Source organism: Lutra lutra, chromosome 6 (genome assembly GCF_902655055.1).
Source record: "Lutra lutra chromosome 6, mLutLut1.2, whole genome shotgun sequence".
Classification (NCBI taxonomy): domain Eukaryota; kingdom Metazoa; phylum Chordata; class Mammalia; order Carnivora; family Mustelidae; genus Lutra; species Lutra lutra.
This window is the reverse complement of record NC_062283.1, coordinates 109,576,765-109,593,035: the sequence shown is the minus strand read 5'-3', so window position 1 is coordinate 109,593,035 and position 16,271 is coordinate 109,576,765.

Sequence of the window (16,271 nt, the reverse complement as noted above, 5' to 3'; positions counted from 1 at the left end):
CCTCATCTTCAGAATAAGTCCTCTAATACCTTCCTTGTGGACTGCCTGACATGGTCAATAATAAATGATTTTCATTAGTACTCTCCACATAAATGTCTTCTTTACCTGTTCTACATTGAAGGCAGAAAATGGCCACCCCAGAGACCTAGAAATGAGAAAGGTGCCCTAAGCCAATAGGTTTAAATCTGACCATTCACTAAAAGACAATGAGGAGGCAGAAGAAGAGGAGGCAGAAAATAATGTTGCTAGTACAATGATTCAGGTACATTTACAAGTTAGATCAGTTTAGGAGGGCTTGTCTAAGAATAGAACCTCCTTTCATTATTGTGGGGAAAAAAGCCACAAGTCTCTGTCTTTGCTAATCAATTTTCACAAAGTATAACCTTTAAATACTAAATTATTATCCAATGACTTCTTTGGAAAATTTCAGTTCTCTTTCCCCATAGCTACTTTCTTGCCTTGGCAATCCAAGACTGGCTTGTATGACACTGTAGCTCTCTGCCTTTTCAGCATGACTTCCCATTTAGCAGCTGGGGAGTCTGTGCCAAAATAGGCTTTATTCTCTTATGAAAATGACATGAAGTGTATAAACCTCTTTTCAGTTGGGCAAGGGCACCTTCTGCCCAGAATCTGATCCAAAAACAAACTCTCATTGCACAGCCTTAACCATCTCCCTGGAAACAAGAACTTGGGACTGAAAAACTAACCATACATTTCCACATATCAGGGCAGCTACATGGGGATACAGGCAGGCTCCCATAAAGCACTACTGGAGGACAGAGCATTTAGACCAGTCTTCTAGAACCAGCAAAGTATGCCCCCAAGAAAAGAATTATGAACTGAATTTTGAAAAACGGGATTGGTGCACCTGAGTGTCTCATTCACTTGGGTGTATACCTTCAGCACAGGTCATGATCCCAGTGTCCTGGGGTGGAGCCCCATGTTGGGCTCCCTGCTCCATTGAAAGGGCCTATTTAGCCAGAGCCATTCCATCCGGTTAAACAGTGATTTTGTTGTTTATTCAGTAAAACTTAAACTGTCCCTGCACCCCCTTCCCCCCAGGGGACTTACTTAAAAACAAGTCCCAGGTAACAAAGCCCAAATACAAGGGTGGGTCAGGCCAGGTGGAGGTATCCAATCAGTGGGGGCACATACTGTCTCCCTACCAAGGAGTATGGGCCCTGCCCTTTGGGTGCCTTTTGGGTGTCAATTCTGACCAAGGTGATAGGCTAGTTCAAATATCTACTAGAGTAAACTGTAATTCAATTGGTCACTTTTGTGTGACCTAGCATGACTGTGCAGCTTTCTCTGTCTGTTACAATCCCATTGGGCACCTGTGTTGGCCAGGCCCAACCACATAGCCTTTGCCCTTAAAAGCTAGTCTGTAAGGCAGGGATGTCGCCTCTTTGCAAGAGATAGCCCTGGCCGGTCAATTTGATTCTCAGGATGCTTGGTGCGAAATAGAGCTTTGCTTGATATTTGCTTTGTATCAGTCTCGTTCCTTTGACCATGGACCCAACACCATAAGCAGTCTACTTCTCCCTCTCCTTCTGCCCCTATGCCCTGCTTGTGCTCACTCACTTGTTCTCTTTCTAAATAAATAAATAAATAAATAAATAAATAAATAAATATCTTAAAAAGAAAACAGTAATATGCTTTCACCAGGATGATATAAAATTTAAAAAGATAATTAAAAAATTTCTAAGACTGCTGAATGATACTGGTGAGAGTTCAGACTTCAAATAAGAAAAAAAAATTTCCAAAAATAATATAATAAAGCAGGGGTTTATAAGCTGCATTTGTGTCACTGGAACTGCATGCATTGATAAGGATTTGAGGAGGAAGTAAAGAGATGACCAAAAAGGTAAAGAACCTTCCTAATTCACCCAGAGTAGCTCAGGTATATGTGTTGGGGTTCCACCATTAAATAATAAAAAACAAAATGAAACCAAAAAAATTCTACTAGGATGCCTGGGTGGCTCAGTTGTTTAAGCAACTGCCTTCAGCTCAGGTCATGATCCCAGGGTCCTGGGATCTAGCCTCACATCAGGCTCCTGCTCAGTGGGGAGCCTGCTCAGTTCTCCCTCTCCTTCTGCCACTCCCCTGCTTGTGTTCTCCTATTCCCTCTCTCTCTCTCTGTAAAATAAATAAATAAATAAACTTCTACTAGAAAAACATAAAAAATATTTTGATTTTTTTAAAAAGATCTGAAAAACATAGTATTGGAAAATTCATCTTTTAAAAATTCGTCCTTTAAATATAGCACCGTGATAAACCATCAACATTTGCTTTGTGAATACTCTCTTGTGAGAGTTAGGCATATGTGTACCTATGTCCTGACCTCAAAGTGGGGTGCTAGCACTTTTTGCGTTCTTCAGATCTTATCTGGGAAATGATAAAACTTCCAGGTCCAACCAGAGAGCAGTGTGAGATTCAAAGAACAGGAAAGAAAAACACCATGCAAAATAAGACCGCCATATGTGGAGATGGGTATTCCTTGGAAGTTTTCCCACACTAGTCTCCTTTCGTTGAGACACATTAGCAACTGACAGTACCTGGCCCTCCTCACTGTTGTGGCTTCCCGTTTAGTTTATAGTTTAGACCTGATATTACTCAAATACTCTCTTCCAAGTTGCCTTTGGCATTTCTCTCTCTTTCTCTTTTTTTTTTTTTTTTAAATTTGATAGACAGAGATCACAAGTAGTCAGAGAGGCAGGCAGGAGAAAGAGGAGGAAGCAGGTTCCCTGCTAAGCAGAGAGCCCAATGGAGAGCCCAATGCAGGGCTCGATCCCAGGACCCTGGGATCATGACCTGAGCCGAAGGCAGAGGCTCTAACCCACTGAGCCACTCAGGCGCCCCTCTTTCTCTCTTTTTAAAATATTTTATTTTTAAGTAATCTCTGCACCCAGTATGGAGCTCAAACTCATAACCCTGAGATCAATAGTTGCATGACTGCAACTGAGTAAGCCAGCCAGGCTCCCCCTTGGCATTTCTGTTCAAGCTGTGGAGGCCATAGGACTCGGACTTTGAACTTTCTTGGTGATTTAAGTTCCTCCTTGAAAAAAATAGGTTCTTGGGGTGCCTGGGTGGCTCAGTGGGTTAAGCCTCTGCCTTCAGCTCAGGTCATGGTCTCAGGGTCCTTGGAATCGAGCCCCACATTGGGCTCTCTGCTCAGCAGGGAGCTTGCTTCCCCTTCTCTCTCTCTGCCTGTCTCTCTGCCTACTTGTGATCTCTCTGTGTGTGTGTGTGTCAAATAAATAAAATCTTTAAAAAAAAATAGGTTCTCATCTCACAGGGTCTCTCAGTCTTAAAAATATGTCCAGGTAAATTAATACCATTTCAGTTCCTAAGATATGCCCTATATGATGATTGGTGATGTGTCCTAAATGTTAAAGGAATTCATTGAAATTTCTAAATAAGAACAGAGGATAACTTTTCAGGGGTTGGGGATTGGGAAAGGAAAAAAAAAAAAAGAAATTTCTAAATGAATAGAGATTCTGAAAACCCTGGAAAGAAAACTATATCTCAGTAACAAGACTGAATAATTTTATGTCTCACCTTCCTACATCTCCAAACAAATGCAGGCTCCAAGAGTCCAGCTGGTATGAGGAATCTGTTTATTTTCAGGAACATTAATCAAGATGCATTCTAAATGTCATCCTTACCAAGTAAATATTAATGTACATGAGTCTCTGCATAGGCACTAAAGGTCTGTTTCAGCTTGCTGATGTGGTTACTCATATATCAGCAATGTCAGGGCTGGACTTAGAGGTCAATTAAAACGTTGAAAGCCATCTTTCCCATGAAAATGGACCTGTGTCTTCCTAGAAACTCACAATGGATTTTAGGAAATGGAACTGAAGTTCAGCAATGTTATTCTACAGTGGAGGAAACCAGAAAGGTGTAGCAGCTTACCTACCATCATCAGCACCTTTTTTGTCCTTAGATCTTATCTATGAAATAATACTTCTGGCCCCAAATGAATTCCAACAATGGTACAGTTGGAAGTAGAACCTTATCTGGGTTTGTTCCCACCAGTCCACACAGGATCCGAAAAGGGAAAGAGAAGAATGTTAGGCTTGGCCAGGACTTAAGGGTTCTTCTGTGGGTCACATGAGCATCCAAATTATATTTATATTTATATTTATATTTAAAAATTTTTTCTCATAGTAGAATTGTTTGATCTGAGGTCAACAATGAGTCATAAGTATGGAAGTGAAAATTCCAGCATCAAATGGAAGAAGGGGGCCAGAACTGCTATTCCTAATGCTGTTATGTTAACTGGTGCCAGAATGGCTGTACAAGAATTTCTGAAATTACTGAGAAGTTCAGATCCCAAAGCCCCACAGAGGAGATGCTGATATGGGAGATATAGGTTGGGGCACATAAGTCTGTGTGCTGTAGGACAAAGCTCCCAGGCACTTCCGTCTGATGCCATCATGTTCAGAATCTTTGAGGGCCCTTTTAATACTGACCTTCTATTAAAGGGACTTTCCTTCAAGTTCTCAGCAGAATTCTCTCACATGGGGCCACCTGGGAAAGATGTGAGATAACCAAAAGGAGTTTGTGTATGAGTTGTGGCCTGCTTTCTGTTTTTAGCTAACCACACTCCCTGTGGCTGGTCACCCTACATATTTGATCATGATGATGATGATGATGATAAAGATGATGATGGTGATTATGTCAACCATGATGACTAGTATAATAATAACCATGGGCAAAGTCTGCTAGGCCAGTGCTTCCCAAATGTGAGTGTGCATAAGAATTAATTAGGGATCCAGTGGGTATGGGATGGGGCCTGAAGTTTTGCATTTCTAGCAAGTTCCCAAATGATGCCAATGTTGCTGGTCAATGGATGACACTTCAAGGAGAAAGGCAATTTTTTTAACTGGCTAACTAGGGAGAATAGAGTTTATTTCAAATTCCTTAAATATACAGCATCTCAAAAGGTACATAAGCGGAGTACTAGCTTCTGAAAACAGAAAAAACCAAACAGGCAGTCAGGGATCACTGGGCAGTGATTCATGTAAGCAGTGAGTAGGGCAAAATAGAGTCACTGATGGCCTGTATGTCAACAAAATGAAAACTAAAACAGGCCATTGAGTAAACATGCACCAAAGAACTCATGTCACAGGATTTTATGCTTGTTCATAAGGCAATAAAGACCTGTCATCGCTTTAGGTTACAAACACATGATTTATCCCAGCTCCATGTTTGTTTCTCCTCTAAATGAACACACAACTATTCTGGAAAAGCCACAAAAAACAAGCTTTCTGTCACATCTGGATCTCTCCTTTCCTTTTATAAATCCCAAATCATAAACATGGCAAAATGGAAACAATCCCCTGCCAAGTGTAGTTTGGTGGCAGAGACACCTTGCACACAAGTTAATCATTATTTGAGCAATTAAGTAAGGAGTAATCACAGTCTCAGGAAAAAAAGAGAAAGCAATTCTCAACTGAGAAAAAGGGATAGAATCTTTGTAATTGCATTCTTTATTCCTCATTTTGTGTTTTTAATACCATTTCCTTCAGCAGACTAGGAAACAGCACTTAAGGAAATCCAGAGCCCATTTTAAGTGCTCAGTAAGTACTTGAAAATTGATTAATTGAATAACAGATATCCAGATACTTTTACAATTTAAGATTTTTTAAAATTAGATCCCCCAAAAGTTTTAAGTAACAAAGAAAAGTAAACAAAAAATGAGAAAAAATGAAAATGGGGAGACTGGCAACAATGCATTACGTACACCAAATATTACCAATTGCCCACACAAATGCATCCTCCTTTCTTCTTACTTGAAAAATCCCAAATTAATTCAGGATTTGATATAGATCCTTTGCTCTTCTGTCTCACTGCAGAGGATAAACCATATTACGCCAGACACAGAAACCTCATCCCCCTTTGTCAGTGAATGTTCTAGGGAAAGGCATGAGTCCCCATGCTGGCCAACAGGATCTGAGGTCAAGTTGTCTGGGGGCTTCTGGAAAGGACTGCCCTCTCTTAAGGAAATCTAGAAAGTTCTCTGCTCTCTCACTTCCTTCCTGCTTAGGAGGATGCCATTTTAGGACACAAGGTTTGATGCTGCCATAATATTGTGACCATAAGGCAAAAATTCATCCAAATACTCTAACTTTATTGAGCACTGATATAGCCCTAGAATGGGTTACCTCTTAGCTCCTTGTTATGGGAGAAAAACAAATTCAATGGTCTAAGGCACTTTTAGCAAGGTACTCCATTAGGTGTAGCTAAGAGCATATTACTAACGATATGCTTCTCTTTATTTATATGGATGTATTTTTAAAATCTAATTCAGACTTCCCAAAAAGGAACAATTAATAAATCATGGTTAACAAGTTTTCTGAGGTAATCATTTATTGGTTTGAGTTGTAAATTCTGGATTATAAATTGACACCCATAAAAGTTAGCTGAACCTAAGCGCCTACCCTGAAATATGGGAGGAAAAAACCCATACAAGTTTTAATAGAGGTAGTCACTTATACATTCATTCATTCAACAAATATTTAACTGATACATTCTACATCAAAGCTGTGCTAGGCACTGGAGAGATAAAACAGTTAAATGCCCCTCTTCACAGAGCTGACATTCTAATGGGGCAGAGAGACAATTCACAAATTTATAATTATGATTAATAACTCCAAGGGGAAAAAACCTAGAATGATTATGGAAAGAGCAACTGCAGTGTTATCTTTAATTTTCTTATTTATTTTTCTTTTTTAAGAGAGAAGGAGAGAGCACAAGCATTGAGAGGAGGGGGATTGGAGAGCAAAAGGAGAGGGAGAGAGAGATCCTAAGCAGGCTCCATGCCCATGTGGAGCTCGACACAGGGCTCGATCTCACAACCCAAGATCATGATCTCAACCAAAATCCGAGTCCCACACCTAATCAATTGAGCCACCCAAGCAGCTTTGCAGTATTATCTTTAAATAAGTTTGTTAGGGGAAGCTGAGATGGATTTAGGAGCATAAAAGTCTAGGGAGTATCAGTCAATCCATAGGGCTGCCATTTCCCAGCAGAGCAATAATTGATAAACCCAATTGCCAGGGTATTGGGAACTGAGCAAGGAAAACGATATGATTGCAAGAGACAGTAAACATAACAAGCTTTACTGAGCAGTGTTTAGACAGGGTTGCAGGACAGGGTTTGTCCCTCACAGCAAGAAACTGTACAGAGGTTATGGTTCAGGCAGAGAAAACACTAGTCGGAAGAGGGGAGGGTTTAGTGTCTGGGTGATGTTACTCAGCATGGCAGGGTCGGACAGCTCCAAAGGGCCATAGCAGCATGGGGCCTGGTAACTGCAAGGACTCGCCTTTATAAATAGATAACAGCTGTGGAGCAAGGTTTCACAGCATATGCAAAGCAACCAGTCTCTACATAGCCAAAAATGTGTTTCTCTGACCTGTTTTTAAAGTAATTGGGAAGTGTAAAATTTGGGTTTGGCGCTAGGAGGATTTTGAGCTAATGTGTCTCAGCCTGCAGAGGGGATGTACCCAGAGGCTTTGAGTCATTTACATAACACCAGAGGCTTTGAGTCATTTACATAACACCAACCTATTGTTTTCAAGAATGGGTGGGCAAAAACAGTAACTGACAGGTAGTAGTTCTTTTAAAAAAAAATTATTCATTTATTTGAGAGAGAGAGAGAGAGAAAGAGAGGACGTGTACCTCACATCGTGGGGGAGGGGAGAGAGAGGGAAAAAGCAAATTCCCCACTGAGTAGGGAACCTGACACAGGCTTGATCTCAGTACCCATGAGATCATGACCTGAGCTGGAGGCAGCTGCTTAACCAACTGAGCCACCCAGGGATGCCTGGCATATAGTAATTCTAATAAGCTCAAGCATGACTTAAGAAATAGAGTGTGTCAGCCAGAAAGGAAAGAGTTCTAAAAACTTTCCTAATTGGCTTAGAAAACAGGGTGAAGAAAAGGCAAATAAAACTGACTACATTCTCGAGTTTCTATTTAGCTGTTTGAGGGACGTGAGAAAACAGGTAGAAGTCAGCTGGCTTTCATCTCCAAGGATGGTAGAAACAGCATGTTTAAAGGAACAACTGAAAAAGTATAGTTTTATCAATGTTCTTACGGAATTTTATTGTTGATTTGGGCTGGGAACACTAAGACACAAAGACACTAGGTCCAAGTGATTCTATTCAATACAGAGCTAAGAGGAACCTTGGAGTCTACATATCAATGAGCAAACTGGGCTCAGAAAAGTTCATGGCTTTTGAAGTTCAGGTTGCTAATTAGGGATTGCCTGAAAGTTCACTCCTTGACTTCCAGCCCTGGGCTTCAAAAACCCTAGCAAAGCTCCATTGGTTATATAATCTAATAATCTCAGCGTTTTTTAAGAGGAGTTAGAGTGCATACATTTCCTTTTTTTTTTTTTTTTTAAAGTTGTAGCCCTTTCTCTTTCAACCAGGAGACACTATTGACATGCAATATATCTAAGTTAAGGTGTAGGATATAATGATTCAATACACATGTATATTGCAAAATGATTACCACAGTCAGATTAAACCTTACATAAGTCCCCTCACATAAATACATTTTTGTGTGTGTGGGAGGATAGTATTTAAGATCTACTCTCTCAAAAACTTTCAAGTATAAAATACAGTATTACTAATTATAGTCACCATGCTGTATATTTGATCCCTGAACTTATTCATCTTATAATTAGAAGTTTCTATGCTTTGATCAACATCTCCCCATTTTCCCTACCCTTCAGCCCCTGGAAATCACCACTTTCTACTCTCTATTTCTGAGTTTGCCTTTTTTAAATTCCAGATATAAGTGAGAACATACAGTATTTGACTTTGTCTAACTTAGTTCACTTAGTATAATGCCTTCAAGTTCTATCCATGTTGTTACAAATGGCAGGATTTCCTTCTTTCACACAGTTAAGTAATATTCCTCTGTGTGTGTGTGGGGGGGGGGTGTCTGTACACACAAGATATTCTTTATCTATACATCTGTCAAAGAACACTTAGGTTCTTCTTATATTTTGGCTATTTTAAATAATGTTGCAATGAACATTGGGGTGCAGATATTTCTTTGAGATAGTGTTTTCATTTCCTTCAGATATATCCCCAGAAGTGGGATTGGCAAATCATATGGTAACTCTATTTTTCATTTCTTGAGGAATTTCCATACTGTTTTCCATGGTGGCTGCACCAACTTACATCCACCAACAGTGCACAATTGTTCCCTTTTCTTCACAGCCTCAGCAACACTTGTCTCTTGTTTTGTTTTGTTTTTTATAATAGTCATTCTAACAGGTTTGAGGTAATATTTCACTTGGTTTTACTTCACATTTCCCAGATGATTAGCAAGGTTAAGTACATTTTCATGTACCCATTGGTCATTTGTAGGTATCATTTGTAAAAATGTCTATTCCAGTCATCTGCCCATTTTTCAGAGTGGGGGAAGGGACAGAGGAAGACAGAGAAAGAGAATCTTAAACAGGCTTCATACCCAGCACAGAGCCCAACACGAGGATCCATCTCACAACCCTGAGGTCATGACCTGAGCTGAAATCAAGAGTTGGACCCTTAACTGACTAAGCTACCCAGGCACCTGACTCTGCCCATTTTTTTTTTAATTTTTATTTATTTATTTGACAGAGCGAGAGATCACAAGCAGGCAGAGAGGGGAGAAAAAAGCTCACTGCTGAGCAGAGAGCCCGACGTGGGGCTTGATCCCAGAACCCTGAGATCACGACCTGAGCCGAAGGCAGAGGCTTAACCGACTGAGCCACCCAGGTGCCCCTGCCTATTTTTTAATCAATATTCTTTTGCTATTGCATTGTAGAAGATCCTTATATATTTTAGATATTGCCCCCTTATCAGATATAAGATTTAAAAAATTTTACTCCCATTCTGTAGGTTTCTTCTTCACTTTTCTGATTGTTTCTTTTGCTGTCCTGAAGCTCTTTAATCTGATTTAGTCCCATTTGTTTATTTTTGCTTTTGTTGCTTTTGTTTTTGGTGTTGTATCAAAAAACCATTGCCTTGACCAATATCAGAAAGCTTTGTTCCTAATGTTTTCTTCTAGTAAAGTACATTCACAGTTCTTACATTTAAATCTTCGATCCATTTCAAGTTAATTTTTATGAGTAGTGTATGATAAGGGTTTAATTTAATTCTTTTACATGTGAATATCTACTTTTCCCAACACCATTTTTTTAAAGAGACTATCCTTTTCATTGAGTGTTCTTGGCTCCCTTGTCAAATATTAGTTGACCATGTGTGGATTTATTTATGGGTTCTATACTCTGTTCCATCGGTCTATGTCTGTTTTTATGTCAGTACCATAATGTTTTGACTACTATGGTTTTGTAATTAAGTTTGAAATGAGGTGGTGTGTTGCTTCCAGCTTTATTCTTCTTTCTCAGGATTGCTTTGACTATTCAGGGTCTTTTGTGGTGCCATACAAATTTTAAGATTTTTTTTTAATCTCTGTGAAAAATGCCATTGGAATTTTGATAGGGATTGTGTTGTGTCTACCAATCACTTTGGGTAATATAAACATCTTAACAATATTAATTCTTCCAATTGATGAATGCAAGATATCATGCCATTTATTTGTTTCCTCATTAAGACTTTTCATCAATGTCTTGTCATTTTCAGTGTACATGTTGTTCAGCTCTTTGGTTAAATTTATTTGTATTTTATTACTTTTGATTCTAATGCGAATTGGTGTTTTCTTTATTTCTTTTTCAGATAGTTCGTGGTTAGTATAATCGATTGATATAGTATAATTGATTTTTGTATATTGATTTCATTGTATCCTACAAATTTGCTGAATTCATTTATTAGTTCTAACAGTTTTTTGGTAGAATTTTTATATGTAAGATCATATCGTCCTCAAACAAAGACAATTTTACTTCTTTCTTTCTGATCCAGATAACTTTTGGGGTTTTTTATTGCCTGTCCTGGCTAGGACGTCTAATACTATGTTGAATAGGAGTAGTAAAAGTAAGGACCTGCCTTAATGCTGATCTTAGTGGAAAACTTTTCAATGTTTCATCATTGAGGATGATGTTAACTGTGGCTTTATCATATATGGTCTTTTTGTTAAGGTACATTCCTTCTATAACTAACTTGTTAAGAATTTTAATTATAAAAGAATGTTGAATTTTGTTTTAATTATGAAAGGATGTTGAATTTTGTCAAATCCTTTTTCTGCATATAGATGACTATATGATCTTTATCTTTTATTCTATTAATGTGGTATATCACATTTATTGATTTGTCTATGTTGGAGCATCCATGCATACTAGGGATGAAACCCACTTGATCACAGTTTATGGTTCTTTTGATGTGTTGTTGAATTTGGTTTGCTAATATTTTGTTGAGAATTTTTGCATCCTGGAACATGGGTTCATGAGTGCCTGCCTGGAGCTTAGGTTTGCAAAGTCTGATTGGAACCTTGGGGCCACTGGAGCCAGCAAGTGCCATGATGAGTGGGGGGCCTTATGAAAAAAAAACTTTTTAAAGATATGCTTTAGGTATTGACTTTATTTGTATTTTTTTCAAAGCTAACAATTAATGTAAAGTTGATTTGTTATGGGTCACAGTTATATATTTTTTTAAGATTTATCTATTTAAAGATAAAGAAAGAGAGAGAGAGAGAGCATGTGTATGAGCCGGGGTAGGAGCAGAGGGAGAAAGGATCTCAAGGAGACTCCATACTGAGCCCAGAGCCTGATGCAGGATTCGATCTCACAATACTAAGATCCTGACCTGAGCTGAAACCAAGAGTCAGACACTCAACCAACTACCTGAGCTGAAACCAAGAGTCTGACACTCAATCAACAGAGCCACCCAGGTGCCCCATGGCTACATTTTTTTAACATTTTCTGTAAATGTCTACTCTCAGAAGAAAGCAAGAGTAGCTCAGTTAAAAGCTATCAGATACACAGATGCTCTGATGAGGCCATTTAACGTCAAAACATCCTCACCCTGAGAGTCTGGAACTAAGCACTCTGTAAGAACAAACATTTAAAACACAATAGTAGTATGTCTTTTATGCATTAACTTCTTGTGACAACAAATGAACTTAATGTAAGCTATTCTGTACCCTTAAAAAGTTCATCCTTAAAAATACAGGTGTAAGCAGAATTTTATTAGAAGAATGTACTAATCTCTCTTCCTCATTAGAACCGAACTTCCTTTCAAAGCATGCTTTTGAAAAGTTTGGTCCATTTTTACTGTTTATAAACATAAATCTCATACTGAGACCTTAGTCTTAAGGCAGAACAGGTCCTTCCACACTTAAATCTCAGTCACAACATACTGGCTAATGTAGTTCTAGATGCTGCATGGGTGATCCCAAAAATCTCAATTCCTAGCACAAAAGAAATCATTCTAGTAAAGTCTAATAGGGTATGCAGTGAGTGATCTCCCATTAAGTAATACAGCAACCCAGAAACTTCTCAACACCATTCCCTAAGATAAGAGTCAGCAAACTCTTTCTGTAAAGAAGAGCTAGTAAATACTTTAGCTGGGCCTAAACAGACATTATTGCAATCACTCCAAGTCTGCTGGTGTAGTGTAAAAACAGCCATAGACAATAACAAAACAAACGAGCATGACAGTGTTCCAGTAAAACCTGATTCACAAAAATAGATGGTGGATTGGATTTGACCCTCAGGCTATAGTTTGCCAACCTCTGTCCTAGGACTTTGGTGTTTTGTGTTTAGCCAACTGACAAGGAAAGAGAGCATAGAAGACTGTGCTAGAGGTTTTGGTGGACCAGGCCTGAAAGAGCCAGACATAATCTCAGTTCCCACTACATCAACCAAATCTCAATCATAGGACCGCACAAACCAAGACTGAGAAAAGTAGTCTCACTGTTTGCCAAGAGATAGAAGAAACAACATTGTTAACACACAGCAATTCTGCCATGGTGTTCTTATTGCTGAATACCAACCTTACAGTTCTCCCTATCTATAGAACACATTTACCAGACTCCCAATCTCTCCCTATCCCCCACAACCCTGGCAAAAGTATCTCCAAAGCCACATGCCGTCACTGCAACCAGTTCAAAAGGTAGGCTCTCCCTTTGAAGTAGTCTTTCTGTCAGCTTTCTCAGGTGGCTCCTTGTGGGCTTCCAGCTAGAACATTAAAAAAATAGAGACTTAAGAACTAAATATCAAGTTGTCTGTCCACTCTTATATGAACATTCAATATACAATGGTGAAGTAGGGCCATGATAATTATAATAAAAATCCCATATTCAAAATAACAATGTAAGGCACATAGCAGGTCCTGATGAATGGGGAAAAAAAAAAAAGTCCTGCTGGGCAGCCATAGTAAAGGCCTTCAACCCCGGGATTTGGGGAAGTTCCTTACTTACAGATTGATTCTGCTCTCTAGAAGGCACTTCTTTGTTCATTAGTTTCCATGGCTACAGACACTACTTGGGAAATTCTCTTCGTCCATTCATCTCTCAGGCCATGACTGAAATGGATATCTGTAGACTGTGTATCTTTTGCAGCCCACTTCCTACCCAAAGTTGTTTTAAAGTCTCTAACCAGTCTCAAACTTACATAGGTTCATACTTTCTTTGGCAGTAGATTCACTCAAAAAAATCTTGTAGGATAAAAGCCATTTCCAGTCAGTTTTAAATGCCAAATAATCACATCCAAAATTCTTTCTCATACATGATTCTCTAATTTGTCTTATTTCTCACCTTCTTTACCCCATGCCTTTCTCTCTCTCTCTCTGTCCTCCCCCTCTCTGTCTTCTTTCTTTCTCTCCCTCTCTCTCTCTCTCTCAGATACACACACACACACACACACACACACACACACACACACACACACAATTTAAGATGATTACATTGAGACTATCTGAAAAAAAATAGAGTTTGGTAACACCCCTAAATAAGTTATTGTTTTTAACTGAGAAGTCTTACAGGTCTTTTTCATTAAAGCCTTTTTAATCTTAAATCTTATGAGAAATAGTTGGTGTTTCCAACCTGTAAAGCCCTAATATGTAGAATTTCTCCATTCCCTTGATTCTCTGCTTGAGAACTAGCCAAAACTTGCTCTATTTCCTATTATAGTGTTTTTTCAAAACAGTCAACAATAGCCAATATAATCACAGACCCCCCCTTTTGTGATAGAGCCATACAGGGTCCTAGGCAAATATAGGTCTTCCAAGTCATCACAGGTGATGTTTTTACCAAACATTTTGTCATGGTACAACAGAGCTCTTCAGTCTTCCAGGTAACTTTAACTCTTCTTTGCCTTCCACCACCTAACCCTTAAACCAATGATGCACATTTTAATTTTTTGCATTAATCAGCATCCTACTTAGTATTAGCTGCAGTGAAAGATAGTCTCAGTTGACTCACAGAAGTTTATTTCTTTCACATGTAGTACAATCATATGTTGAACAGGCAACCTTCCATGTAGAGATTTGAGGACTCAGATTCCTTCTATCTTTTATCTCCCCTATCACCTGTAACCAGAAAATCCCACGCTTCTGGCCAGAGATGAGGAACAGAGAGATGGTTGTGCTGGAATGCTTTGCAATTAGACATGAAAGTGTCCACAATCTACCCACATTACAGATGTCAGAACTCAGTCATTTACTCCATACCAAAAGCTAGAGGAGATGAGTTTTGGCACAAACATAGCAGTCCCTGACTCAGACAACTTTAATACTGTTCCCATCACATAATTAGAATATAGATTTCATGATCCTAGAAGATAGCCTGGGAGATCTGGCATCAAAAATCAAAAATTTTAAGTTCAGGACCTTGAAATATTAGAGTTAGCAGGGGAACAGCAGAGAACAGATAATCCAACTATCTCCTATTACAGATTAATAAGTTAAGGCTCAGATGGGCATAAGGAATCAGTGATAGTATAGGACTAGAACATTGGTCTCCTCCTAGTCAGGTTAGTGCTGTCTTTAATATGCCTCCCTGCCTTATTTCTTCTTAAAGTTATAAACTTGCTGTAGGCTAATGAACAAAAATGGGATTTTAAAAACTTTTTTACATATAACTTTTAGTAGATATAAGAAATAAAATGGGGCACCTGGGTGGCTTAGTGGGTTAAGCCTTTGCCTTTGGCTCATGTCAAGATCTCAGGGTCCTGGAATCAAGCCCCTCATTGGACTCTCTGCTTAGCAGGGAGCCTGCTTCCCCCCCTTCTCTCTGCCTGCCTCTCTGCCTACTTGTGATCTCTCTCTCTCTGTCAAATAAATAAATAAATAAATAAATAAATCTTTAAAAAAAAAAGAAAGAAAGAAATGGCATTCAATTAGAAGACAAATAAAATTTCTTGGTCAGAATATCAGTGGGAATTAGGTTGGTTTACCCTAAAGGAGAGTTTTTTTTTACCCCAAAGAGGAGATCATCTCAATTTGGTCTGAATACTGTTTCTCAGACTTTTTCAGTCTGTTTGAACCTAGAGAATCATATCTTCTCCCATTCTGTGGGTTGCCTCTTAGTTTTGTTGACTGTTTCCTTTGCTGTGCAAAAGCTTTTTATCTTGATGAAGACCCAAAAGTTTATTTTTGCTTTTGTTTCCCTTGCCTTTAGAAGCATGTCTTAAAAGAAGTTGCTATGGCTGATGTTGAAGAGGTTACTGCCTGTGTTCTCCTCTAGGATTTTGATGGGTTCCTGTCTCACATTTAGGTCTTTCATCCATTTAGAGTTTTTCTTCTTTGTGTATGGTATAAGAGAATGGTCCAGTTTTATTCCTCTGCATGTGGCTGTCCAGTTTTCCCAGCACCATTTATTGAAGAAGCTGTCTTTTTTCTAAATAAAGGATCATTCAAATGAAAGCAAAGAAGAACTACAGCTTTTGTAAAACTAAATAAAAATGAAGTGAAGAAATGCTTGCAAAAATTTCAGGGAGCATCAAGGGGTGAACAGAGACTAAATGTTGAAAGAATTAAGAACCAGTTGTACTCTTGTGCTTTGAGCTCTTGTCTTAATCTACAAATGGTTTCTTCCCTGCCTCCTTTCTGGGGTTGTGGTCAGGGCAAAATGAGATTATATATACAAGTGATTTGCAAGTCGAAAAATCAGTATGTAAGAGAAAGATAAATCATCTTCAAATGACCAGTAATAAATCTTCTACTTTAGTCTTTTAATATCCATTAAACTATTGTAGCTTATATGCTCCTCAGAGAGTATATATGTACATAGATAATTTGCTAAGCTGTTACTGTTTCCATAATTATTGTTTGCTATAAAAGTGTATCTAAACTAAATTTCTAATACTTTCTCTA